General features: G+C 40.2%; 1 protein-coding gene across 2 annotated transcripts in view; it reads left to right on the top strand.

Annotated features, from left to right (window-relative positions):
• The window catches only part of LOC118971520 (uncharacterized), a 304,795-nt gene that overhangs the window by 164,127 nt on the left and 114,364 nt on the right, over positions 1 to 26,304 (top strand). For both annotated transcript variants that reach the window (XR_012133132.1, XR_012133133.1), the window contains one exon: positions 7,811 to 7,857. The gene's annotated coding sequence lies outside the window, so the exon portion shown is untranslated. The remainder of the gene's footprint in view (positions 1 to 7,810; positions 7,858 to 26,304) is intronic.

Raw genomic sequence — 26,304 nt, 5'->3', positions numbered from 1 at the left:
TTAAGGAATTATTGACTATATTCTCTGCTGTACTTTGATCCCTGTGATCAATTTATATTATGATTCACATTTTATGCCTCTTTACCTCCTTTACCTTTTTCACCCACCCACCCAAGCCCCTCCCCCATGATAACCATTAGTCACCTCTCAATGTCTATGAGGAGTGGCTTTTGAATGGGATATAAAATTAAACTGGACTAGAAATTTATGGAATCTTTCTAAAATGACTTTACTGGATAGGAAAAGGGAGTTTTACATAACATAATTTGGGAAATTATTCAGAAAAAATAAATCTTGTCACATGTATACTCCAAGGAGGTAAAACTGCTCAGTAAACCACCTGTAGGTTAATTAATAAAGATTTTTTAAAATGCATAATTGAATGGAAACATTTGCTCTAGTCTCCATGCTTCAGTCAGCCACGACTGTGGCCGGCCATGGACTGTGGTCCATGACCACTAGGACCTGAGCTGCAGAACCAGCCTCCAGAGTAAAGAAATCAATGAAGTACTAGTTCTGCAAACCCAACCTTTGACATAAAATATGTCACAAAGAGTTATCTCTAAAGAGCTCTCCTTTCTGGACCTGTGATACACAGTGAGCTATAGAAATCTGGAAAGCCAGTACCATCTGTAGAAATCTCTGTATTACAAAGATGCTCTGGCATAGTTATGATCCTCCAACCAGTGTGAGGGCTGGTGCTAGATGATGTGAGCATCTGCATGGTGCTCTGGGGAGCTAATCTCATTCTCAGGTAAGTTGGTTTAGTCCTGCTCTCGAAGGCAGGGAGAAACTGGCCCCTGTGATATAGATATGCTTATGCATATCTTAATATTTAAATTTTACTATTGATAAAATATGATAGGTTAATTAGTTTCCATATCACTCAAAGGACGAATGTGGAATAACTGACCTTTTAAGACAAACATCTAGAGATTATTTGAGACAAGTTTGGAGGTGGTGACAACCTGCAATAAAGATTTCAATCTGTGTTGAGTTATGACAGAGTCAGGGTCAGTCCATTCTGTTGTAAACAACATAAAATCTCATTCCTTTCTTCCAAGACTGTTGCTATGCTCCAGTGCCTCATGAAACAAGTGACCTATAAGACATCCCATATGGTGACACAAAGAGATTTCCCTGGTGACATCTATGCACAGTATCCATGCACCATAGATTTGCTGAGACCACAGAAGCCTGGGAGGTCACAGTTCTGTTGAATGGACGGCATCTCAAGGCAGGGAGGAGCTCTGGGCATTAATTACTATCACAATCTGGGCTCAGAATAGAAGCTACCCCTGGCCTACCCAGAGAAAGAACCCTCAGCTAGTGTTCACAAGGAGCTTTCACATATATTAGTTTATTGATTCTCACAAAATGAAACAAACACCAGGATGGGGGGATTTTCCTAATTTTACCTATAAAAAAGCTGAGGTACAGAGGTGGCAACTGACTTTCCTAAGTCATATAGCTGATGAGAGGCAGGACCCAGCTTTCAGTCCAGCCTCTTGATTCACCCAGCCTCAGTTGCTTGTCCTTCCCTCCTTAGGTTTTATCTGCGTCACCTACAAAGTTGACCACACTAATAGTGAGTGAGGGGATGGAGGGTCCTAAATACTGGTGTATGAGTCACATGGGTTTGAATACTACTCTTTATTTTTATTTTTTTGAGTAATGAAGCACTGTTAGTTTCTCTTGTGAATCAAAGGTACGTGTCTTTATCTGGAATCCTAACAGATCTTCTGTGCCAACTCTTTGGTGGTTGAAGAATGAACTTTCTTATTTTCCTTTGGGTTTTGTTTTTTGGTAAGCTTCTTAGATTTCTACTCCTATGTTCTCTATCTCCCAGCTCTCACTACTCTCTACCTACATTTCTCTTTCTTCCATTGCTCTAAAGCGTAGAAAAAGATCTGGATTCCAGGATGCAAGTGGTTGCAGCTGTGGGAATGGTGGAGAAGAGTAGCGCTTTTTGCATAAATTTTCACCATTAGGATTAATTTCTTTGCTGTTAACCATAGTGTCTTTCTTCTTTTATTGTCTACCTAAACTAGATATTCATTTAAAATAATAAAAAGATTTAATAATAAAATGAAAAATTCTAAATATTCTTCTTTCTTGTGAAAAGTTACATGAAAGGTTGTCATCTTACTAGAGCATAAGCAGGATAAGAGTATAAAAAGTCTGATAAAAAGGATCAGGCCTTTTACTAATTCACTGTTTATAGTCTCAGGGCTGAGCAATGTGCTGGCACAATGATTTAGAAAGGGGCATGAGATGTGAAGAGAAGTCTTTTGGGGGAAGTGTGGAAAACATCTTTTTACTTTACAAAAGACATAGCAGAAAGACATGGTACATCTCTTCCTCTGGATATTTCTGGATGATATACTTGGAACTATTTGGCCATTTTGCTCCATTTTCAGCCCTAAGGATGGCAGAGTAGAGAAATGGAAAGAATGTAGACCTTTGATGACATTAGCTATAGGGTCAATGGTCCTTGATGCTGTCTTATTTTTGCTCCTTCTGTTATGTGAGATAATAATTTCCTTATTGTTTAAGTCAGTTTAATTAAGTTTTTAAAATTTATAAACAAAGCATGATGATCGATAGAGAAGTGTTTATTTTATTTGTACCCACAGCAGGGCCTGGTTCTCATTATCGCACATGAAATCTTCCATTTATTTTTATTTTTTGCTCATATAGAAAGATAGCCAAAGTAGAATAAATGAAAAAATAAACAAGATCCATTAGAAAAATATGTGACTGTATAAATGTCCATGGACCGGCAGACAGAGAGGGAGGTGTCCAGTTTTTGACAAAGTTGACTATTGCAGCTAATAACCAACCATAAAAATCTTAATGACATTTAATAGTAAGTAATTATTTCATTCAGTATCCGTGGGCAACTCGGCAGTTTGGGTTCAGTTGTATTCCACGTGTTTCTCTTTCTTCTTGGAGAGTTAGGTAGTTTTTCTCATGAGATGACAGAGGTACAAGAAGGCAAGAGAAACATGAAGGGCCTTTTTAGGTTAGGTTCTGCATGGTCACATTCCTGTTTCTGTCCTCATTCACTTGGCCAGCACAGGTCCTGTGGTTGAGTCCAAAATGAAAGGGTGGGATTACACTCTGCTTTTAGGGAAGGACTGCAAAGCCATGTAGGTGTGCATGAGGGCCAGTAGTTCAATCTGCCATACTTTTCAATCCATGCATTTTGGTATGATCTGAATTCATTATTGTTTGCACATATTGCTCATATAATGATAATTGTATGCATAAGTCACAGTTTATAAATTATGCATCTATATAAAATGTGTTACAAAAGAAAAATTTGTCTAGGGCCAGGGTCATGTGGAGGAGGAAGGTCTGAGCAGGGAGAGATTAGAGACAGATTAGGGAGAAGGCTGGTGAGATTGTTGAGTTGGCATGGGAAGAGTTCTGAGCTGAGATGGGGTTGAGGACTGAAAAGAGGGGGAGGGGAGCCTGACAAAGATTTTGGAGACAGTGTGTGCCTGGTTGGCTGGAAGCTGTGGTCAGAGGAAAAGGGAGGAGGTCGCTGTGCTGCCTGGGTTCTTGGCTTTGGTGCTCACAGTGACAGTAGGGATCAGAGAGGCTGATCAGATTGGGGCAGACAATTCAGGATTGGACATGGTAAATGTGAGGGCCTGTGGATGTCCAGGGATGTCCATGAAACGCTTAAACTCTCAGGAGTGAAGCTCAGAAGACAAAGCTTTTGCTGGACAGAGAGATGTGGGCATCAACAACTTGGAGTAAGTAAAGTCCTATGTGTAGGCGAAATGCCCAAGAAACCCATGTATAGAAAAATGAAGCCAAAAACCCACTGATTTGTAAGAGTTAGCAAAGGAAGTGGAATCTACAAAAGATACACTAAGTATAGCTCTCTCTTTTTTTATAAGAGTCTTAGCACAGTTGAGCCTCAGAAAGGCAAGATGAAATGAATTGTCATAATTTGGGCTCCTTTCTCCCAGATCCAAAGTTCTTCTGGAGGCCAATGCCCGTGCCCCACCCACCCTGGGTCAGGGGAGTGGGTGAATCGTGCTTCTAGTCTTCAATGGCAAAAGAGAACTCCACAAAGACATGATGATTCATTTTGCTCTCCTTCAAATAAAAATAAGACTCATTGAGCCTTGAAGCCCTTCCCAACTGATCTAGACTTGTTTTGGGGTTTTTGTCCATTGTAGGCAAAAGTTTTAGCATTTCAGTCTGAACTATTTGTGTTCAATTAACTATTTGTGTTCAATTAACGCTTAGTTCAATTATCTGTGATGTTTGTATTCACCTACTAAATTAATGAAATTACCAAATTGCCTTTGTTTTGTCTGTTTTTCAATCAGGCAGTATTTCTAAGACACAAGGAATAGACAGATTGGGATGAAAATAATGCCATTGGAGAAAACTTGTGTGCATTAAATAATTTTCAGAGGGGCTTTGTATCATCAAAAAGGTTGCTTTCTTTAGAACTATCTGAATCATACTGGCGAGGTCTGGCTCATATCTCTGAGTGGTGCTTGAGTTGAACTCCATTCTGCAATTTTCTCCAAAGCAATTTCTAATAAGGGGCCTTAGTGGAGAGGCATCAAACTGTTCATCATCACAAAAACACATTCTACCATGCCTGAAGAGTTTTATGGAAACACTAGGCTGGATGGGGTGTTTTGTTTTGTGTTGTATTTTTAGTCTCTGTGAAGCTATTCCTACCTAGCCAGGGAAGTGAGGAGTAGAGGCAAGAATCTGAAATGAATAAGACCAAAAGTTTGTTGTTGAAGGAACAGGGACATGAGTTTTTCTCAGTGGTCCAAGCCCAGGATCTACATGATGCCACTGAGTACTCTCAGTCTCTTGTTCCCTGGCTGAATGCAAGCAAATCAATGCTACTCATGTAGCACAGGATTAGAACAGAATGGAAACTTCTGAATGTGAGCCTGTTATGGCCACTCATGCCAGGCCTGTCATGTGCCTTTTGTTCTGCAATATTTAGCTCCAGGAGTTAATTTTTCTGGGTCTCAGTCATACCTGGGCTTGAGTTCTGCTTCAAACAGCCACTTCCGGTGTGACTTTGGGTGAATTAATTAACTTCTAGAAGACTCAGTTTCCTTATCTGTAAAATGGAGAAAATAATAGTAACAAACAGCACTCATCTTATAAGAATACTGTGAGGGTTAAATAAGTTAATGCATACGACAGGTCTGGCAGACAGTCTATGTTCAGTGAATAAGTCATTATGTATCAAATAAAGAAGCTGGAATAGTCTATGGGTCTCAAATCAAACGGGCATATCACCTGGGGAGATGGTGACAAAAAAGATTTTTGGACCTATTCCCCAAAGATTTTGCTATAGTGGGTCTGCAGTAAGCTCAAAGAATCTGCATTTTTAGCTAATTCCTAGGTGATTCTAATGCAAGTGTTTGCAAGCACACTTGGAGAACTATTGGAGCAAATGCATTGTCTCCCTCAGACCTCTTTGAGCTCTGAAGCTCTGGGACTACTTAGACTCCAGTTTAAGGCATATAAAAGGGGAGATTCACTTGTGATTAGAGTTGAGTTCCAGGCAGAGTTGTGAAGGCAGGAGGATTGTGGTTTTGTGGAGAAGTGGTGGTGAGAGGGAGGAGCTTACCACAGGTAAGGGGGTGACAGGTACAGTGACAGAGGCTGGAGGGGAAGGAGGTATGGCCAGCAAGGAGATCTCCAGAACTGAAGAGTTGGAATGGGAGTTGGAAGGTAGAAGTGGAAAGAGTTAGCCTGGGAGGCTGGCAGAGGGTGCCCTGAAGATGGGTTGAAGGATTATTCTTGTGGGGTTGTGTGTGGCCTCCCAGAGGCCAACCTGCTTATTAGGGGCAGCTGGCAAGTTTCAGGCCTAGGCTTATTAGGACTTGCATTAAGGTGACAGCCAACGGAATGGAAAAACAGTGACAGCATCTCTATTGAATTTCACTGCATTTTAAGAAGTGTTCAAGTCCAGCTCTGGGGAATTACACAGGGCCAAAGTTGCTGAAAACACAGACATTGTACCACTAGATAGTGAATAGGGACTTTGCCTCAGAGCAACAAAACATAAAAGTATGCAAGACTGGTAACAATCGTTGAAAAGATTGATATTAAAGCACATCCCCTTCACCTCTCCAGTGGCGCGGTGGAGGGCACACCTGGGCCCCAGGTGCATGATACTAGATTTGTTCCTCTTTTCCCAGGCTCTGGTTTCATCTTCAAAATCTTTGCCCAACAAAACCATATAGTGAGATGATGAGAGGGAGGGGAGAAGCTCTCGGACATGTCCTGCCTGTATATGCTTTTTGCCCCAGCTTACTGGGTAGCAGTGGCACCTTGAGAGACGCTGACGCCCCAGGGCCTTTGGTCTCCTCTTTCTGCAGCAGCAGCTGTCTTCTTCCTGGGAGTGGAGAACTGATCAGCTGGGACAACAGGATGCTCATCATTTCCTCTTTGCTTTCTGGATTTATTTTTGGGTGTGGTTTAGAAGGGAATGGGGAAAATCCATTTGGACAAATGGATCTTTGAAAAGGAAGATGGATACTAAGTTTTGATGGCTATGACAGCAGTCCTTAAGTGCCTCTGGAAACAAGCTGTTCTTGAAAAACATAACAGGACTGCATTGGTATTAATTTCTTACTCCAATGCAGCATTATAATTCTGTAATTTCTCTTAAATGCCCTATTTCTCTTGTTCCACATGGCCAGAATGTTTAGAGAGCATCATTGTACTTGTGACTCATGTTTTCCAATTTTTAACTGAATTTGCCTTTAATCTGTCCAGGGACTTCATGCCAGCTTAGTTTCTGCTTCATAGCAAACCTCTGCCTAGCGTTTCCCCTGTACTTTAGTCTTTTCTTCCTCCCTTTTGAATTCATGGTATATTGCTAAACATATCCCACTTTCTGGTTTGCTTTTTGCTTTCTGCTTTCATTGCTCTCGTTTTTCAGGAGAGAAATTTTGAAGTAGAGGAGTGGTAGGTCAGGTCATCTGGATAAGTACTTTTAAACTTGGCTTTGTAGAGCAGAGACACACAGGCCGTCTGTTACCATAAATTTTTCTTCTCGTCTTTGAATTTGATTATTTCAAATTATGAAATCCACAAATATAAAGTCAGTGTTGGTGGAGAAAGTGAAGGTTCCTGTGGCCAGGATTCTCACCTGGTCATGGTCAGCTTGGCCACTGCATGGGTGTGGGCAATACCTCATTATTGACTCTATATAAAGAGCTTCGCCCAGTGCTCTGGGTGATGCGGTGGCACATCTGCACAGCTGCAGGAGAGCAGAGGCTGGAGGGGTGGCAGCACCGAGGACAGAGACTGAGATGGCTGAGTGGGGCAGAGAGGCCCAGAGGCAGGGACCGGCTTGCTGCATGCAGACTCATTCTGAGTGAACAGGATTCTAGTGACTGACCTGCCTCCATGGGAATAAAGTTGGTTATAAAACCTTTCACCCCAAGAACATTTCACTGTCATTTTTCGGTCTCATTGAATCTATAGTGAACTTGTCCAGGGCTGAAACCAATTGGCAAGACAGCGTTCTCCATAATCATAAAAACAGTAGAGCTTAATAAATGTTAGTCATGAGTAAGACAATGTAATAAAGTTTGTATGCCTTATCTGTTTGAATCCTTCAAAAACTATGAGATAGCTATTTTCTCCCTTTAATAAGAAAAGAAACAGGCTCTGAAAAGGTATGTACTTTATCTAAAATAAGTGGCATACAGTGATCTCTTGATGTTAGATTTGTATACTATTAAGGAAGGATTTTAATAAGCCATGAAGTATATTGATTTTGTGTGTTTTCTTATAGAGTCATGGAACTGGAAGAGACCAGAAGATGTGACTGTCTTCTTCTGTGTGAGTATAAATTAGGTGGTGGTGGATAAAATGGAACATTTAGACCCCTGTTCTTCTAAAAAACCTTGCTAATAATTGCAACTGCTGAGACTGAAGGCCTTGATCTCAGATATGGAGAAACCAGGTATGTTAGGAGAGTATGGAACCCCTGTGTGGACCTTGAACAGAGAACAGTGATTCCACAATTATCCTGGAAGAAAGACTGAGTCCCAACATGAATGAGATGCTGGTGAGCTTTAATTAATGAAACAGTCTAGCATCTTAGGACAGGTACAGAGTCTAGACAACCCCTCTTGGAAAATAACACTGCAGAAGGCAGAAGAAAGCGTTTAGGCCCTGGGTATCTGACTCAAGTGAGTGAGTTACAGGTGTGAGGGGCTGGCTTAGCTGAGGCACAACTACAGTGAAATGGCCTTCTGAGATGCAATAATAAAATTCTACCAGGTGAGAAGGGTATAACAATAATGAATCCACAATGGACTATTCTCTGAACTTTTTCAGATAAATAGTCTGTATGCAGAGGTTGAAGGATCAAAAGTCAAGCTTCTGGTTCAAGGGAAGTGGGTATAGACTTCAGATGGGAGACTTGACTAAGCTGGAGGCAGTGGTTGGAGGGTTGAGGGTGGTTTGAGGTCCATCAATGTGGGTGGGACACAGATGCTGGATGGTTATGCTGGGGCTCTATTCCTTGTTCTAACTGGCAAAAGGAGGCTCAGGGAGCAACCTAAAATCATACTTGTCATTGGCATGCTGATCTGGAGTCTTGGAGAGACACCTGTTATAATCTCTGCATATACAGTTGGCTTTGGGATTGGTTTAGTCAGTGACTGGACAAGGTAAGATTTTAGGAAGATATATCATTGGTTCAAGCAATAGGCAGCCAAGCAGGGCCACAAAGAAATAGGGAAGAGGCTTGTTTGGGTCCTATGAAGGGCAACAGGGACCTATGTAGAGGGTCCCTAGCCCAGCAAAATATGCCAGTCTGCCCAATAAGGAGTGCCTGGTGGATGCTCAGAGAGTATGTGGGATGAATTCCAGAGCTGATCCTGTTTCCAGTTTGTATCTTATCCTGCCTTTTATTTGTCTGTTTTCAGCCCCATTCCATCTCTAATTTGGCTTCTGCCTCTTTCTTTTCCCAGAATGTTTTTGGTTTCTGAACTTTGGCTTCTGACATCTTTCCCCTGGCCAGTCATCTTCATTAACTGGCTGTCTTTGATGTGGCTCTAGACTTCCCACAGATATCTATTGCTTTCTCATGCAGACCCAAGAGGCAGGCCCCAATTCTGTAAATGGACTTGGGGAAGACAGTAGTTGTACTTTGTACTTCTGGACAATTCCATTGTCTGTGGACCACTCCTGACCTGGCTCACCCTCAGTATAATGGACAGAGCAGCATTGCCCAAAGTATGTTCCATGGAATGCCAGTGAAAAGGGCTCTGTGACCATATGCATCTGGGAAGCCCAGTATGTTTATCCTCATCCTGGAGATGTACAATGAATATTAGCATACTAAAGGCTCTGAAAAGTGCTGTAGTAAATGTTTCAAAAACAAAAGTTTCCTGAAGTTACTTGTTCTAATATCTATAAAAATTCTTCAGACATAGTATCCCAAAGAACACATTTGGGGAAATGCTGTCACAAAGCATAGATTGTGTTAGGTTTTCTAAGTTATTAGGCTAAGTGAGATTTACTGATAGTCATCAGATCTTGCAGAGAATAAATGGATCTTGCAAGAAAATATTTTTTTCTTGATGCTGTACTTCCATGATGACAAGATCTCTCTTGCATCTGTGTGGGAGATTTCTTAAAGTTCTAGTTGTGATTATCTCACATCAGGAGAAGAAATGAAAGAAGATACCTTTCAGAATATTATTCAAAGATAATTTTGTCTTGGGATAGGGGAAATAAAAAATGTGTCGAATTTATTTTAATTAGAAATGAACAATAAAGCAGAAATAACTTTGTACTGGTAAGCATGACCTGGTCATAAACATGTTCATTCTTAGAACGAGTGAATTTCTTATGAAGGTGGTACAGCTGTTAAGTCAGTAATGATTAGGCCTCCACTTCTATCAGTGGGTCACTGAGAGCCAGTAGGAAGTAAGCACCTATCTCTGATACTGTAATCTCGGGGGAGGAAGATCCGTAGGGGCTCTGATGAGCAATAATGGCAGGGTGCGAAGGGAGGACTGCCAAATGTCAGAACCACATCCACAAGTCTGGGGCTGTCGTTGCTGTGAAGCGCAGCTGCATCTTTTAAGCTCGTAACCCTTAGGTATTAAGCAAACTCGGCAGGCAATATGCAAAGGGGTGGAAGTGGAACTCAGTAGAAACGTAATTTCATAATGCTGTGATTCTGCTGCCTGTCACACTCGATGAGTATATGTCCAGGGAGAGAGCGAATGGGATGAGCGAAGCTGCTTTTCCTGTGTTCCCCATGTGCCTCATCTAGCACGAGTATGCAACTGTGTGCAGGGTGATTTTAATGTTCAGTGATGAGCTTCTCGTGGGATATGGCTGCCAAAATAGGCAGTGACTTCAGCTGGAGCTCAACTAAAGAATCAGTGATTTGTTCTGTTGGGCTTGTTAAGAGATTGTATATCATCAGGGGCGTGCCTTTCTAAGGAGTTTTCAAGAACAGTTTGGCTATATACATTTTTTACACTGTGAATGGGTTTTAGAGCTGACCTCCATAGGGGAAAAGATCTTTTGAATTCAGGTATCTTGTTCCCTGTCTCTGAGCCTTGATCCTATTTCTCTGACTCCCCTTTTTAAGCAGGAGCCTTTTGGGGAAAATGGAGCCAAGTTTCAGGAAGGGTAATGAAAGATGCATTTGTCACCAGACACGTACAGTCTAAGGAGGAGAACGTGCTAGCCATCTAGGTACCCTTTCCTGGGACAGAGGTGGGGTTTGGGGAACATGGGAAGCTGGTGCCACTTCCTTGTTTACTACACACATTAAATAAGAATACTATCCTTTATGAACTACTTGGTTTAGGCATGTGCCTTGGGTCAGGAGGACTGTGGTAAACAGTTTTTACCATCATAATTTTTCAAGCTAACTTAAATGCCATTAAACAAAGCTGGCAGTGTAAGCCCATTCATTTTTGTGTTGAACTCTTTATGGAACCTGAAATAAAATTTTAATCCTATAAATAAAAACAAGCAAGAAATGATAACATATTTGTCTAGCACTTTGAAAATGTCAGGTTGATTCATAGCTATAACCTTAATGTAATTCACCCTGGTGGTGTCTGCTTATAATAGTAAGACAGATTATAGCAACTGAAATAAATGTTTATATGCATCTATATCTATATCTATCTATCTATCTATCTATCTATCTATCTATCTATCTATCTATCTATCTAGGCACAGAATTTTGTATCATTGTATGTAATATACTGTCATTTGTGTTGATTATTAAATACTTTAAAGTATAAAGTTTCTCTGTTAGGTACACAAAGAATGGTAGGATTTTCTGGTAAGGGTATCTAGGAGGATTGGAGGGGATGTTTGGAATTTTTTTTTATTACATACATGTACCCCTAGTTAAAAAAATGGAAAAAAATTATGGATTAGGTCAACCTTTCCTTGGGGCTCAACCACCAGAAAAGGGAGGCAGGGATGCCAAACAATCACAATTGCTAGAGAAACTGGTGCAGCCCACCCTGGCTGTTAAAGCCTGGATGGGGTGGTTTAATTGGGCCAGAGGCACGTGATACCAAGAAGCCAAAAAGCAACGGGTAATGTGAGTCTGCTCCTGGAGTCCACCAAGCAGACCTGAGGATTACCAGGAAGGAAACCCCCTTCTGGCTTCTATCTTTGTCCTGTTAACAGACAGGAGTAAAATGCAAATTTAGGTCCATGCCCAGAAATGGTCATGAAGGACTTGCATTCTGTCCTTCCTACATCTCTTCTCTTCTTTCCTTGCCCTTTTTTGTGCTGGAAGAGCTGGTCGTACAATGGGCACTGTGTGGTATGGGAAGGGGCACAAAGTGGAGAAGCAAGAGGCACGGGGGTTGTTTGAGCTGAGGGAGCTGAGTGACCCCTCCCTGGAGGGGCTCTTCTCTCAGCCAGTCTGCTTTTATTCGATGCTCAGAGTCTTGCTCACCTTTCACCTTGATGGAGTTCTCTTTCTGCCATCTCTGCATGCCTGTCTTCATGTAACATCTATGATATTAGCTCTTTTATTTCTTCAGACACATTTTTTTTTCAAGACTTCAGGAAGAAATTCAACAGCTGCAATTCTGATTCTGGCCTTTTGATGATTGATTGAACTTGTCTCCAGATTCCAATGTGGGTTTCCACTTAATTCTTTTCATTGTTGAAGGCTTTGGGACTGTGTCAAGGAGAGGAATATGAAAGATGTGTCTACATATTTTATGGACTGAATTGTGTCCTTCTGTTTCTCTGGAGAACCCTGATGAATACAGGCTCCTACCATCCCACAGAGGCTGGGAGACAGGGTTGCTATCACCTTAGATTATTATATTCCAAAGGGATGGCTCCTGAGTTCTTGAAAAAGACATTCCTGTATTGTAAAGCTGGCAGAAAGCTGGGAGGAGATTTACATCTCAAAGAAGCAAAAAAAGAATTTGCAGCTTCAAGTTTTCTAAAGTAAATGCTCTGAGGAACGGGAGTTCTGGGGCCTATAATCAGAAAAAACCCTGTATAAAGTTTTATCAAGCTGAGAGGGTCATTAAGGCCATCTTTGTCATGTGCCTGGCACTGTTCTGGGCCTTGAGATTCAGACTTTTATCTGGGCTTCAATAACAGAGGGCATATAATTTTTATATGATATTTTAAAATTATTTTACATATAAAAATTTGTTATATACTTGCATGAACAAGGAGCTTAGTTAATCATTAGCCTAAATGAGAAGACAAAGCATTTTATTTACACCCACTTATGAACCAGAACTTGCTTATGAAATTGATTGGCTAAATTGTGAAACTTGCCCTGGGTGTGAAAATTCTAGCTTAAGGCACTACAGAGGATGTGATAATGAGTAAGTCAGATGAGATATGTGGCTTCCTAGTGGGATTATGTATGACATAGTAAATCCGATAACATCTGACAGTGTCTAATATGATATGTCCTCAAAAATGTTGTTTGAAGTAGAAATTGGATTTGTTTCCATTTCCTTCTCCCAGTCCACCTGCCAGACAGGTCTTTACCCCTTGAATTGCTGCCCTCCAGAGGCTTATAATCACATGTTCCTCTCAGCATCTTCAGATGAGAAACTGCTGTTGCTTCTGTGACATCACATCTCCAGGTGTTGCTGCCTAGAGATTTCCTGTCACTGGGAGGAACTCAGGGACATTTGATCATCGGGAACTGGTGGATCAGGGAGACATGTGAGGGGGTAGAGGAATGAAGGGACGGCAGGAAGTGTGGTGGTAAAAGTTTTGAGAAGTAGGGAAGGGATGACAATAGAAGTAGATGTCAGCTGCCCATCAAACATGCAGAGAGCCAGCTGTTGTGTCTGATGGCCTGGCGGTGGGTTGGGGCAGGCTCAGTCTTCCCATCCCAGCCTCTGGAGTACCAATAACAGAGGGAGGGTCCTCTGACTATTCAGGTTTGCATAGTGATTAAAAACAGTGGCTCCGGGGAGCCTGGTTGCAGCCATTTATTTTCATTCTGACCTTATCAGCTGGCAGTGTGACTTTGGGCTTATTACTCAAATTTACCTTCCTGGATGAAAGAAGAATAATTACATATATGTCATCTGTGGGAATTAAATGAGATACCTGTAAAGCACTGAGCACAGTGGCAGGTGTGGTTGTTGGGCCAGAAACAAACTACTAAAAGCAGGGACAGGAGTGGAAAACCCGAATTCCCTCTCTCTGGTTTTCAGAGGGTGTCCCTGTCAGTATTTATGCTGCCCCTATTTCCAGGCTCTGGGCTAATAACAGCAATTTCTCTAGTGAGGAGAGGGTAGAGGAGAGGGTTTTGAACCAACCCGTTCACAGTGCTGTTGGGAGAGCAGGAAGTGTGGGCCTGCGCAGCCAACTAACTGGCAGAGAGTTTGTTTTGCACCTCTGATTATTCATTTTCTGTGATCCAGAAATTGCCTAAATGTTTTAATTATGTTCCTTTCATTGTATTTTAATGAGCTAATGAATTCTTTCACCCAGTTTTTATCCTACAATGGGTCAATAATTATAACACCCAGAAAATCTTTTTAAATTGCCAGGAATCAAAATTCAATGGAGCTCTTTCTTGGGTAGTAGAATGAATGTGCTAATTTCGTTAGCTAACAAGCATTTTTGAACACCCACTGTGCATTGGGCCCCACACAGGATAGGAAGGAAGTGAGATACAAGAGAACCAGAAGTCTACCTTAGCTTTAGTTTTACTTTGGAATGAAAATAAATCATCTCATTTCATCTCATTTATTCATTCATTTACTCACTCAGTAATTGTTGGTGGAACACGTACTGCATGCCTGGCACTGTGCCAGGTATGTTGTGATCAGATGCTTCTGGAGCATAAAATGTGAGGCCAGAATTAGAGAGAGATGAGCTTGAGGTAAATGGGACCAGATCGCAGAGACTTTACATAGAATTAGGTGGAGGGGAGCCAATAATGGTTTTCAATAAGAAGTGACATGGTCAGATTTACATGTTATATAAATGACTGGCTGTAATGAAAATGGCTTAGAGAGTAACTATTTATGACAAGACTACTATAGTTTTGTAAGAGAAAATGCAGGCAATGAAAGTAGGACTGGATATTGGACACCTGAGGACTCCTCTTTCTTCTTCCCTTTCTCCAAGAGATTTCTATTTCAGTTTGGATCTATGTAGTTCTGGGGAAGCTCATTCCACCTGGGGCTCCATGGCATTAGAGCATGGGACTTAGGCTGAGCCAATCAAATAACATTGGGTTTAGCAGGCTGGAGTGTACTGATGAGCATATACTAAGTCACACATATCGCCTGGAGAGCTGGGGACTGGTTTAGAGGCGAACATGTCACCCAAAGGAGTCCAGTCACAGTGGATCTCAACTTTTCTGGGGATCCTGTGACCAGATACTGTCTCTTGCTCTGTAAAGTGTAGTGCACAGATAGGTGAGGACTCACTGGAGTTCTGGAAAGCAGCAGAGAAGAGGCTGTTATTTTCCAGAGCCCATTGCAGGCAGATGCAGGGGTGATGTGAGGTTCGCAGCAGCCTCCAGGAGACCTCTTGACAGCAACCCACTCAGGTAAAGAGTCAAAATTACTACTGAGAAGATCTGTGGTGGCTTCTCTGACCTTCACCACACTTATCGCCTCTTCAGTTTGCTGTTCCCTGTAGTTAAGCCCTTTATATTTGGCATCCATAAAGTGGTTTCTTTTTTCCTATCCAAAGCCTAACTGATACAAGGTGGTCTTAAATATATAAGGGTGATATTGTTTGGGAACATTGTCTCCCATCATGAAGAGATATGATTACCTGCAAAACCTCAAGGAATACTAATATTTGGGGATGGGTGGAAAAATATCAGAAAGGGGGCCAAAAGGAACTGATAGAAAGAGAACCACTGAGAGTATAACATCATGGACACCAAAGTATTAAGTTTCAAAGAGGAAAAGGAACCGCCCAAGTCAAGTAAGGGGACTTAGCAAGATAAGGGTTAAAAAGCGGCCAGTACATTTGGAAGATAGAAGGTCAGGTGAGACCTTTGCAAGACTAGTGCCTGTTGAGTGGTAACAGATCAAGACATATTGGAGGGTCAGCTGAGAGAACTGGCCCAGTCAGTTCAATTATATGGAAAGGTAGCATGAGTTTTGGCTATCTAGTACTTTTAAAATGTATTTCTACATTGGGAAATTTTCCTCATATATCTTGGCAACCCAGGTAGAAACAAAACGTTCACTTCTTCCCCAACCTTCCTTTCTACTAGAGCAAATACATGCAGCTTAGGCTCTTGAACTAAAGGCTTTTGAGGTTTTGATTCCAAGACACCGACCTAAAAAAGGAAGCATAGTGTAACTCTGGGAAAGGTCCTCACTGAAAATATTTATGCAACTATATTTGGTCCAAGAATCTCACTACTCAAAAGTGGAAATAATTATCAGAAGCCAAAAGCCATATTTAAGAAGATGATCACTGCAATATCTGTTATCTATAAAGGACAAATGGGAAATGAACTAAAAGTCCATTCTTAATGGAATGGTTATGTGACCCATGATAATCTACATGATGGAATAGCATTCAATCTGTAGCTTTCACATCAGTGCCTATCACATAGTAGATACCTATTAAAAGAATAAAATTTTGGAGACTGTGAATGGTAAAACTTTCATGATTTGTTGTGATAACATTGAGTAAAATATGAAGCGAAATTTCATATATGTGACTACAGTTATACAAAGTAAGAATACATGGGTACAGGGACTCAAAATGAACTCAAAACACAAAAATGAAAATATTTTAGGTAGAACAGGGGGTAGATAAGTGATTTCCTCCCTCTTACTCTTTAGTATTGTTACTATGTTTGTTACTTATACCAAAATAAGTTAACTTCAAAAATGTAAAAAAAAAAAAAAGTCAAATAAGTCCAGTGCCATTTCTGCTTTGCTCTGGACTCTATGCTTGGGTACTTCTGCCAGCTTAGGTAATCCCATCAATGGGCTTCAAAAGGAAAGTTTCTGTTGACTGGCCAGCTAAGCCAGAGAAATTATGACTTGTGTCTCAGCAAGTTGGCTGCTTCTGTGATGTTGCAGTCCACCAACACTTTCTCTGGAGGTTCCACCTTCATGCACCTTCAGAGACAAATATGAGAACATTGGAGAGAAGGAAGCCTGTGCTCGGAGCTATGCTCCACTTCTCTGTTCAGCGGCTCTAACTGGGTGTCTGAGCGGCAGCAGAATCTGGGAAAGAGAAAAAGCTTTGGAGCCTGTATCAGCTGGGTTGTGCTGAGGCAGGTGCAATCGCAAATCTTTCTAGAGTGGCTTAGATATCTTTAACTACTTTTATTTTCTTCACTTACAAGAAGTCTAGAGGTAGACAGTGCTCAATGGCTCGTTGGTGCACTAAGGTCAGCGATCCAGGCTTTTTCTAGCCTTCATTCTCTGTGTGTGGCTTGACTGCTCCTTGTCCTAAACAGGCTTCCCCTGCATTCCTGGCAGAAGGAAGATGAAGCACCTGCAGACTTTTGCTTATATTGTTATAATTTGGTGGCTAGAACTGTGTCACCAGATTACTCTTAGCTCCAAGGAATGCTGGGTATTTATTTTTATTCTCTGTTCAGATTCTCTCTTTCCTTATTTGAAGAGAAATTCACTGAATTTCCTCGTATGGGGATCCAATGACTGAAAGTCAAGACAGCATCTCTCCCAGCACCGGGAGCATGAGGCAAGCTCAGGATAAACTCGGTGAGGCTGGGACCCTAAGGAGCCAAAATGGGGAGTCACATTCAAATGAGATACACATGTGATTTCAAACTGTTAAAGAATAATGTGTATGTGTTTTTTACTTAAAAAAAAATTTAGGTAAAAATAAAATTAGTGTATATACAAAGTTGAGAGATAAATAGTCCTATAAGTCATAATGAAACTAATAGTCCATTACCCCTCATACTTCCCTCAGTTGCCAGGGTGTGATTCCTCAGAAGCAATCACGACGAAATTTTTGGGAGCATATATTCTGGAATGTATCTCTTGATCTGTAAGTAGTATATTTCTTTTGATAGCTATTGATACCAGAATCAGATATCTACTCATATCTTTTGATATTTCAATCTTACTATTTATTGAAAAACTATTACACAGAATGAGGATCTGCTGTCTGATGCTCCACCCCCTACCCACCACATACTCACTTCCCTCTGCCCTGCCTGGCTGTATCATCGTTTTGGTTAAATCATTATTCAGCGTTTACCTTATTATTCAGAGCTGAGTCGCACAGTTTTGGCAAAGTTTAAACTTTGTTTTGACTGATGTTAACAATTGCTTCATTAATTTGTTTTTCTTTTTTGCTGAGTTTTTGATGTATCTAGTAGTAATTCATGCCAAACTTTGCACTGGAAGTGTAAATCTCACCTCTACATGTTAAAACACACCCAGGGCCATCTTTTCCTCCTGGAGCTCTCTGTTGCCCTGTTTGAATCTGCGCTGCTGAGCAGTACTCATCTTGGGATTTTTTTTCTTCTCCATTGTCTTGGGAATTCTGCTCACTACTTTGCTGGGCAGAATACCTGTCTATGGATCCTCTGTCTTTCACCTTCTTGGATTGGACCTTGGATGTCAGAAATTTTGCATTAATTGCTGGGAGCCAGTCTGAACCACCCATCTGAAAGCACAGCCCAGATGCCTGGAAAGAAGGAACTGCAAAGTGGACTTCTGAGAGGAATATCCCTGATATCTCCCCTTATTAATATGGTATTTGGAAATGTTGTTGTTGGTCACTTAACCAACACCTAAATTAGAAAACACTTGACACACCTAAATTAGAAAACCAAATTTAAAATACTTTGGGAGAAATGTTGGAGGCAAGACCCCCCCCCTAATTCTTCCAGGTGGTAAAGATACCTCAAGACAACTGCTGGGCATAGAAGCAACAGGGCATAAATCTGCAAAGAAGTAAAAAGCTAACCTTTTCAAAGAAGACTACTTCTCTCTCACCAACTTCACATCTCCCTGTATGGCCCTGGAAGATGACTGGTTAGCCAGAAACCGGTAAGATCCCTCAAGGGAGGAACAACGTAAGACAGGCACAGTTGTGGGGGCCATCAGGTGAACAATAGAGGGTCAACAGAGGTGAGGCTCAGAACCTCACACCGCCAGTTTTGAGAGAAAAAATCTGCGCCCATGGCTGTTGTTACCCTTGTCTCGCTCAGATCAATACCCAGTTTATAGGCATGGATCTGACAGTCTACACTTGCTTTCCTACTGCACTAAACTCTACTTTCCATCTTTATTTTACATCAAGATTTAAATATCTTTTATGAAAAGGTAAACTGTGTTAAACAGCTTTCTATTAGAAACTGTAATCTTTATTACTTTTACGTACTATTTCAACATTTTATTTAAAAATAATTAGAGAGGGATGCAGAGAAGATATTGGAAACAAGTATCAAGTTATAAATATGAATTGTTTGAGTAGGTTCCAGTTCCCTCTTCCCGCCCAACTCGGCCCGTGAGGAATTTCTCAATGACTCCTAGACCTGTTGGGTCTCTGGGCATAATAGAGCAGTAAAGGAAAGTCAGCACGAATGATGGCAAGTGAAAGGGCCTGGCATGATTACAGAGGCTCTCCCACTATCACAGATATGATTGTAAGTGGCTTAAGGAAACTCTAAGACAGACATGCCCCTGCTTCCCCCCTTAGGAAGAGAAGCGGCCCCACTGGGCCCCTCTGCCTTCTGACTCAGTGGTCATTATCCCCTGACCTCACCCCCAGGTGCAACGCTTCCATCTCTATGAAACTGGGCACCTACCCAAGAGTACAGAGTTTCCAGTTCCCACAATTGCAATTAGCTCCGTCTTGCTACACTGCTTTAATGATACAGTGTTTTGATGTTTTTCTTTAAATCTGCACGTAATGCTCTAGATCCAGAAAAATAGACTTAGCTATATTTGTTAATCAGATGAATAGTAACCATGGCTATTTTGGAATCAATAATAAGGAAACTGCAAGTAAGGCCCAGGCCAACCAGGCATGAGGGAACAAGTCATGTTTGTTCCAAGACCGCCAGGGAAGCCAAGCAAGCATTAGTGCAAAAATTAATGATTGCTAAGGTGCCAATAATCTCTAATCTTTAAAGATTGACCTTTATGTGAACATTTTTTCTGAAAGAATCAAATGATCTAATCTTTGTGAAACTGCATACTCAAAACATATACAACCTTGCTAAACTTCAATAGAACAGGCCAGGTTCACCTTTTGCCAGTGTCTGTGTCCTCATTCACTCCGTCAGTCGCTGACGCCGTTCATCCTTCAGGGACTCCTGGACTCGCCGGAGCTGGACTCTGGCAGTTAATGTCCTGAGAAAGAGTTCTGGGAAGGCAATTTATTGAGACCTCGCATATCTGAAAACATACTACCACCAACCGCAATTAACAGTTTAGCTGCATATGAAAATCTAGGTGCATCTTGCCCCTGAGGACTTTGAACGCATCGCCCCATTGTCCTCTACGTGGTCATTCTCCATTCTAGCTTCTTACATCATGATCAAGAAATCTGACAAATTCTGATTGCTGACCATTTCATGTTCATCCCTCTCTGAAAGATCTCAGAATCCACTATTTACCCCCAAAACTTATGAACTACTTTTTGATCTCATGTTTCTTTTTATAGCCTCCTCTTTTAGTTTTGTGGAGACAGAAACTTTTCTTCTGCATGTTAATTATTGCATGTGTTGGGATACGTTTTCTCCTGTTTTATTCTTGGTCTCTTCCTCAGACTTGTGTTCATTTTAAAACCTGTCTTTCCTATGGAGGATTTTCTTAAACGTTCTAATTCTTTCTGTCATTTCATCTTTAAGACTGGTGTTCGGCTCTAGAAGCAGTGTGCCTGTGCATATGTGTGGACTTGGTTGTGTTGGCTCTGCCATAGTTTTAGCAAGCAAAAACTTGCTGTTTTATTGGGGGGTCCTCAAATAGCATCTATAGGTCTTTTCTCTTGGGCGGGTCACTTTACAGAAGGTTCCTTTATCACAGGCCTAGAGATAGGAGCCTGCCTGCCAGTATTCTGTAAGCATGTGTGATAGCAAAGGCTTTCAGATTTTACATGCAGTCCCCAAATCCCTGCCACCTTTCAGATGGTCACCCCTTTCCTGTGCCTTATGTCCCCGTTCACCCTCTCCAAGAAAGTGAGTTCCCATGCTTCTGTGAGGTGGAGGAAATATGGCCTATTGTCTGGGTGACAGTTTGGGAGAGGTATTCCAGGAGTGTATCTTAAAAAAATTATTATGAACTATTTAGGACATTTAAAAGGTATAAAGAATAATAGAGTTAGCTTTGTGAAAATACGGTCATTAGTTATCTAGGAAAAAAACATCCTGTCAGATACACCGAAGAATGTTAGAACACCTCCCTCCCCTGACCCATTCACTTTTTAAACTGAATGGCTGAGCTGCCATGAACCCAGACCATCATCAGAGGCCAAACTGAAGCAACACGGTGAATCTAGAGAGGTAAGCGGGTGCTGGAGCAATTACTAATTCCTGATGAGTTAGGCCTTTGATAATGTCCACCAAGGGACAGTTGACAAAGCTCCAAGCCTGGGAACATAGCAGTTCACATCAGAGACCTTTGTATGTAGTTAGCAATGCCAGAGGTAAATGCTTTCAGTGAAAATTTGGGCTAAAACATTCTCTTCTGAAAAGGAGATAGAGGGGCAAAGAAACTCGCATCTCCCCGTGCACACTTTCAACCATCCTTTTCTCCCCTCTATACATCAATACCTTTTATCATACTTCAAAGGTCTCTGGAACTTCCAGTTTCTGAAAAATGTAGAGTTCTGTATCATATTCTCTTGCCTCTTGGCTTTGCTCCTTACATGCAGCTGGCTTTCTACTCCTTATGATTTGCCAAGACATTGGTCGCATCTCCACAATTCCAAGTTCTGCGACTGCTCTTTGCTGTTTCTTAGTCTCTTCTTCTTCATGGGTGTGTGCCTTTATCCCTTTTCTGGAATGTGAGTAATTGACCTGTAAACATTTTAAACAGGAAGTCCCAAGGGGAAGTCTTTACTTGCGCTTTCATAATCCATCTCTTAGAAAAGTTCTTCACAGACTGCAAACACTGCTCCCTCTGCCCACAATTTCCCATGAACAGCAACTGCTAAATTCTCTCATTTCCTAAAACTGCTAAGTTCTCTCATTTCCTAAAAGCGCACATTGTTGTTTCATTGTCTTTCTGCAACCTGATTATATCCCACCTCATCCCCAGTCTGAACATTGAGATTTTTTAATGTATTCCAGGTAATTCTAATGTATCACTAAGGTTGCTTTTCATAGATTGTGGATATTTGGATCAATCTAGTAGAGAATATCCACTAACAATTCAATGGTTAGTCATGTTGTAGGCTAGGCTTACTCCAGCTGTCTGCTTCAAGTGGTCAAGGCCTAATAGTTTGATGCCTGGAGTCTGTTGCCTGCCCCTTTTAGAGTACGTGAACTGTGTGTGCACACGTGCACACATGAATATGTTCTTGGCATTTAGTCAGAAGCTTCTTTGACTGCCTTACTGACTTTGATAGTCACTTGCAGAAACTTCTGAGGAGATCAGATTGACTTTGTTGCCAAAAAGCAATTCCATTTGAAAAACATTGCCTGCAATTAGACAACTATACCTATTTTTTTTTTTTAAGTAGGAGAAAAATACAAGCCCAGTCTGCAATGATGCCTTTAGGAAGTTGAGGTGCTTTTCTGAGCTACTATAGTCATTCAATTCTGGGGCTTCATAATCCAACACTATATTAGGTGACAACCATCAGCCATGTTTCCAACAGGAGCACCCACAGCTTTGCTGTCAGCATAAAGAAGATGGCATATGATATGTGTATTTGCATTAACTTTCCTGAACATTGATTGCTTCTTTCTTTGGTGAAGTTAGGTATTAAACGTGATGTAAGGAATACAGAGGTGACATTTCCTTACTGTAAGGAATCTGTGATGCAGAATAGAACTTACAATCTAGAAAAGGAGAATAATAACCCCAACCTAAGAAAACCTGGGGAAAATGCCATCCTGGAGGCCCAATAACAAGGGAATCTTCAAGGTTACTTTGGGAGCTTCTCACCTTCTTTCCTACAGATATTAGAAAGCTGGACAGAGCTTTGTTTCTAATATAAGAAGTGGGGGAAAGAAAGGAAATACCCTCTGGACCCAAAGAGAAAGGATCAGTGGCAGCACAGCGCCCGCTTGGGAGGTGATTAGCATTTCTTAACTGCCTACCCCGCCTGGGGTGGAGCCCAGTTGCCGAGGCCTGCGCTCCCTCCTAGCTCAGTGAGTGTTTCAGCGTGTGATGTGGGTGTTGCTGGATGTTTTGTTAAAAGCGTTTCCCTTCCTACTTTTCTGCAAACTGGTTCAGGTACTTGTTCTCAGAATATCTATGTTCAATGATGCCGTGTGTCATTATGTAACGTATTGGAACATACAATGTGTCCTTAGAAAGCCCCACTGGGAATTAAGTTCAGCATGAATAATAGAAGCAAGTGTAAGAGGCCTTAGATTTCATCTTTGCTTCCTTACTCCCTTGATATTTCTGATGGAATACAATTCACTATCTATATGAATACTTTTGTCAGTCGGGAGCTTGTCTTCCACGGAAGCCTGTCATTTATAGGACAGTATGTGTTGTTAAGAAATTTTTTATTTTGAACTGAAATCCATGGACTGCATTTAACCTCCCTGAACATTACAAAAATCTGCTTCTTTTTCAACATAGATGAGCATATTGAAAAATCCCAATCTTTGAAGTCAGCTCTTAAGAAACTCTTCATGGAGCAAAACCATCCTTGGTCTCTTTTATTTCCAATTATCTACCTCTACACCTGGGCTAGATTTCAGTAGGAGCTTTATAGTTTACAAGGTTCCAAAGCAGCAATAGCTAAGTTGCTAGACAAGAACAGTAAATACTGTATCTCCATTTCTGTCACTCTAGCAGCACCAGAGAATGAAAGCCCAGCTTTTCAAATAAATCACTTTTTATAGAATGGTTGCTCTTCAGTTTTTACACAGAAGGGCTCCTGGAAATTATCCAGCAAGGATTTACTGAAGGTCTAATACTTTTGTAGATAAGCAGTGTTAATGATGCATAGAGGTAAAAGACTTGGTCACAAGTCTCAAGGAACTTGCTCTTTAGCTAGGGAGACAATGACACATTCGAAATGAATCAAACGCTACATGGCAGGTTGGAAAATATATACTTTTTTTTTTACATTTAATTAACGGTTCTAGCAAGTATGTGACTAAAAACTTACCTCATGAACTAAATCAAAGTGGAGGAACATATACTGACTTTTGTTGTCTTTAATTAGGCTGATGCATTTTGTTAGCAAAGACCAGAAAGAAACCCTTTCTCTCCTGTTTGTCCTATGACTGTTTCATCTAAGTCAGTTCCGTCCCCCATGAAGACAATGCAAGCCATATGTGTCATTTTAAACTTTCTAATAACCAGATTGAAAGACTAAAATAAACAAGTAAATCAATTTTAATAATCTGTTACCGAACCTATTCTATCTGAAATATGATTTCAACTTGTAATCAATATAAAAATAATGAGATTTTTACATTCTTTTTTTCCATATTGGATAGCCAAAATCTGGTGTATATCTTAACACTTAGAGGACATCTCAATTCAAATGCTATGCTTTTGTAAGAAATACTTGCTTTGTATTTAGATTTTATGAAATTTATGGTTGAAAAAGTAAATTCACATACCCAGATTGTTCTAAACACCTATTTTTTCCCCCAATAACTCCGTCTAGGTCAAGTACCAGATTTAAAATTAAAATTGAAATTTAAAATGCAGTTTCTCAGTTGTACTAGCCATACTTGAAGTACTCAGTAGCCACATGTGAGTACTACTGTATCGGACACTCAGGTTGAGGAGATAAAGTCATGCTCAGGATGCTAATATTTGATGATTTTATGTTGTGGATATAAGAGAAAACTTGTGGCTTTTTATAAAAGTGGCTTTTACAGGGCACTTAAAAATTTACCTACTAAGGTATAAAATATATGCAGGTGTTAACAAAATGAACACACACATGTAACCAGCCCTCAGACCAAGAACAGAACATTAACAACACTCCACAAAGGTAGGGGTCGATTTCTTTTTTATCCCAACATAAATATCCAATTGACTCAGAACAATTTATTGAAAAGAAAATCTTTTTTTCCACTCCACTGCAGTCACCTTTGTCATGAATCAAGTATTTCTGTACATGAGGGTCTGTTTCTGGACATTCTGTTCTATTCGGTTGTTCTGTTCGGTTATTTATGTGATAATAACTCAGTTCCTCTATAATTGTAGCTTTATAATAAGACTTTCTGGTAGCAGAAGTCCTCAAACTCTTTTTTTTAAGACTTTTCCTCTTCTTGGTCCTTGTATGTCTATACTTACATTAGAATCAATTTATCAGTTTCTACAAAACAGTCTGCTGGGATTTTGATTGAGATTACATTGCATTTATAGATCATTTTGGGAACAACTGATATCTTTACAGCATGGAGTCTTCTAATCCATAACCATGGCATGCCTATTATTTTGGTCTTCATTAAATTCTATCAATATCCTTTTGTAATTTTGGGTAGATTTACCTTGCATATGGTTTGTTGTGTTTCTTTCTTAGGTATTTGATTTTTAAAATTCTTTTATAAGAGGTATGATTTATTTTTTTCAAATTGTTGCTAATATGTAGAAATACAATTGATTGACATTTGATCCAACAAACTACTAAATTCATGTATTAGTCATAAAAATTTATCTTTTATCTACATATACAATAATGTTAACAAGTAATGACAATTTCATTTGTTCAGTCTCTGTCTTTATTTTTTCCCCTTTTTTGACTTTTTGCATTGGCTGCAACTCCAGGAAAAAGGGAAATAGATGGCATGGTGGAGGGCATTCTTGATTTGTTTCTGGAAAGTTGTGATGATAACTGTAGATTTTTCCCCTCGATATATCTATTCAGATTAACCAAGCAGTGTTTATTAGTTTCCTAAGAGCTTTCATTTTATCACAAATAAGTGCTGGTTCTTTTTATTTTGCCATCTATTGAGATAGCTATGTGATTTTTTTCCCTTATTCTGTAAGTGTGGTGAATTTAAGTGATTGATTTTTGGACTGTTATTCCAAAGTTGCTTTCCTGAAATAAACCTCCCTAATAATGATGTATAATCTTTTTCATTTGCCATAAATTTGTCAGTTTACTCATATTTTATTTAAGATTTTAAAGCCCTTTGCATGAGGAACATTTTCCTTTATTTTAATGTCATTATCAAGTTTTTGTTTTTAAACTAAGTTACATCCATATAATGTGAAATCCTCTCTATTTTTCCACTATATGGAAGAGTTGGTATAAGATTGGTTATACTTCTTCGGGATTTTTCTTTAGAAAAGTCTGTAAGTATAGATTCAATTTGTCTTACAGATAGAAGATTATTCAGATTTTCTGTTTCCTTTTGAGGCAGATTTGGTAAGCTGTGTGTTTTAAGGAATTTATCCATTTTATAGAAATTGTCAAAATATTATTTTCTTATCTTTATTGTAAATGTAGAATGTTAATATCCCCCTTTTTTCATGAATGCTATCAGTTCTCTTATTTCTTTTTATTTTCTTGATCTGTCTTTGATATGTCTTTATTGATTTTCTTCACTTAATTACCTTCTTCTATATTTTTAATGTTTCCTTTTAATGGTTCTTTGGAATTGAATTGTTTTTATTTTTTCTAATTTCTTGAATGTATACCTACATAATGCTTTTAAGAATTTCTTCCTTTCTA

This window comes from Manis javanica, chromosome 7, assembly GCF_040802235.1.
Source record: "Manis javanica isolate MJ-LG chromosome 7, MJ_LKY, whole genome shotgun sequence".
In the NCBI taxonomy this organism is placed as follows: domain Eukaryota; kingdom Metazoa; phylum Chordata; class Mammalia; order Pholidota; family Manidae; genus Manis; species Manis javanica.
The sequence above is the reverse complement of the archived record's forward strand: the minus strand, read 5'-3'. Positions and strand labels throughout refer to the sequence as shown.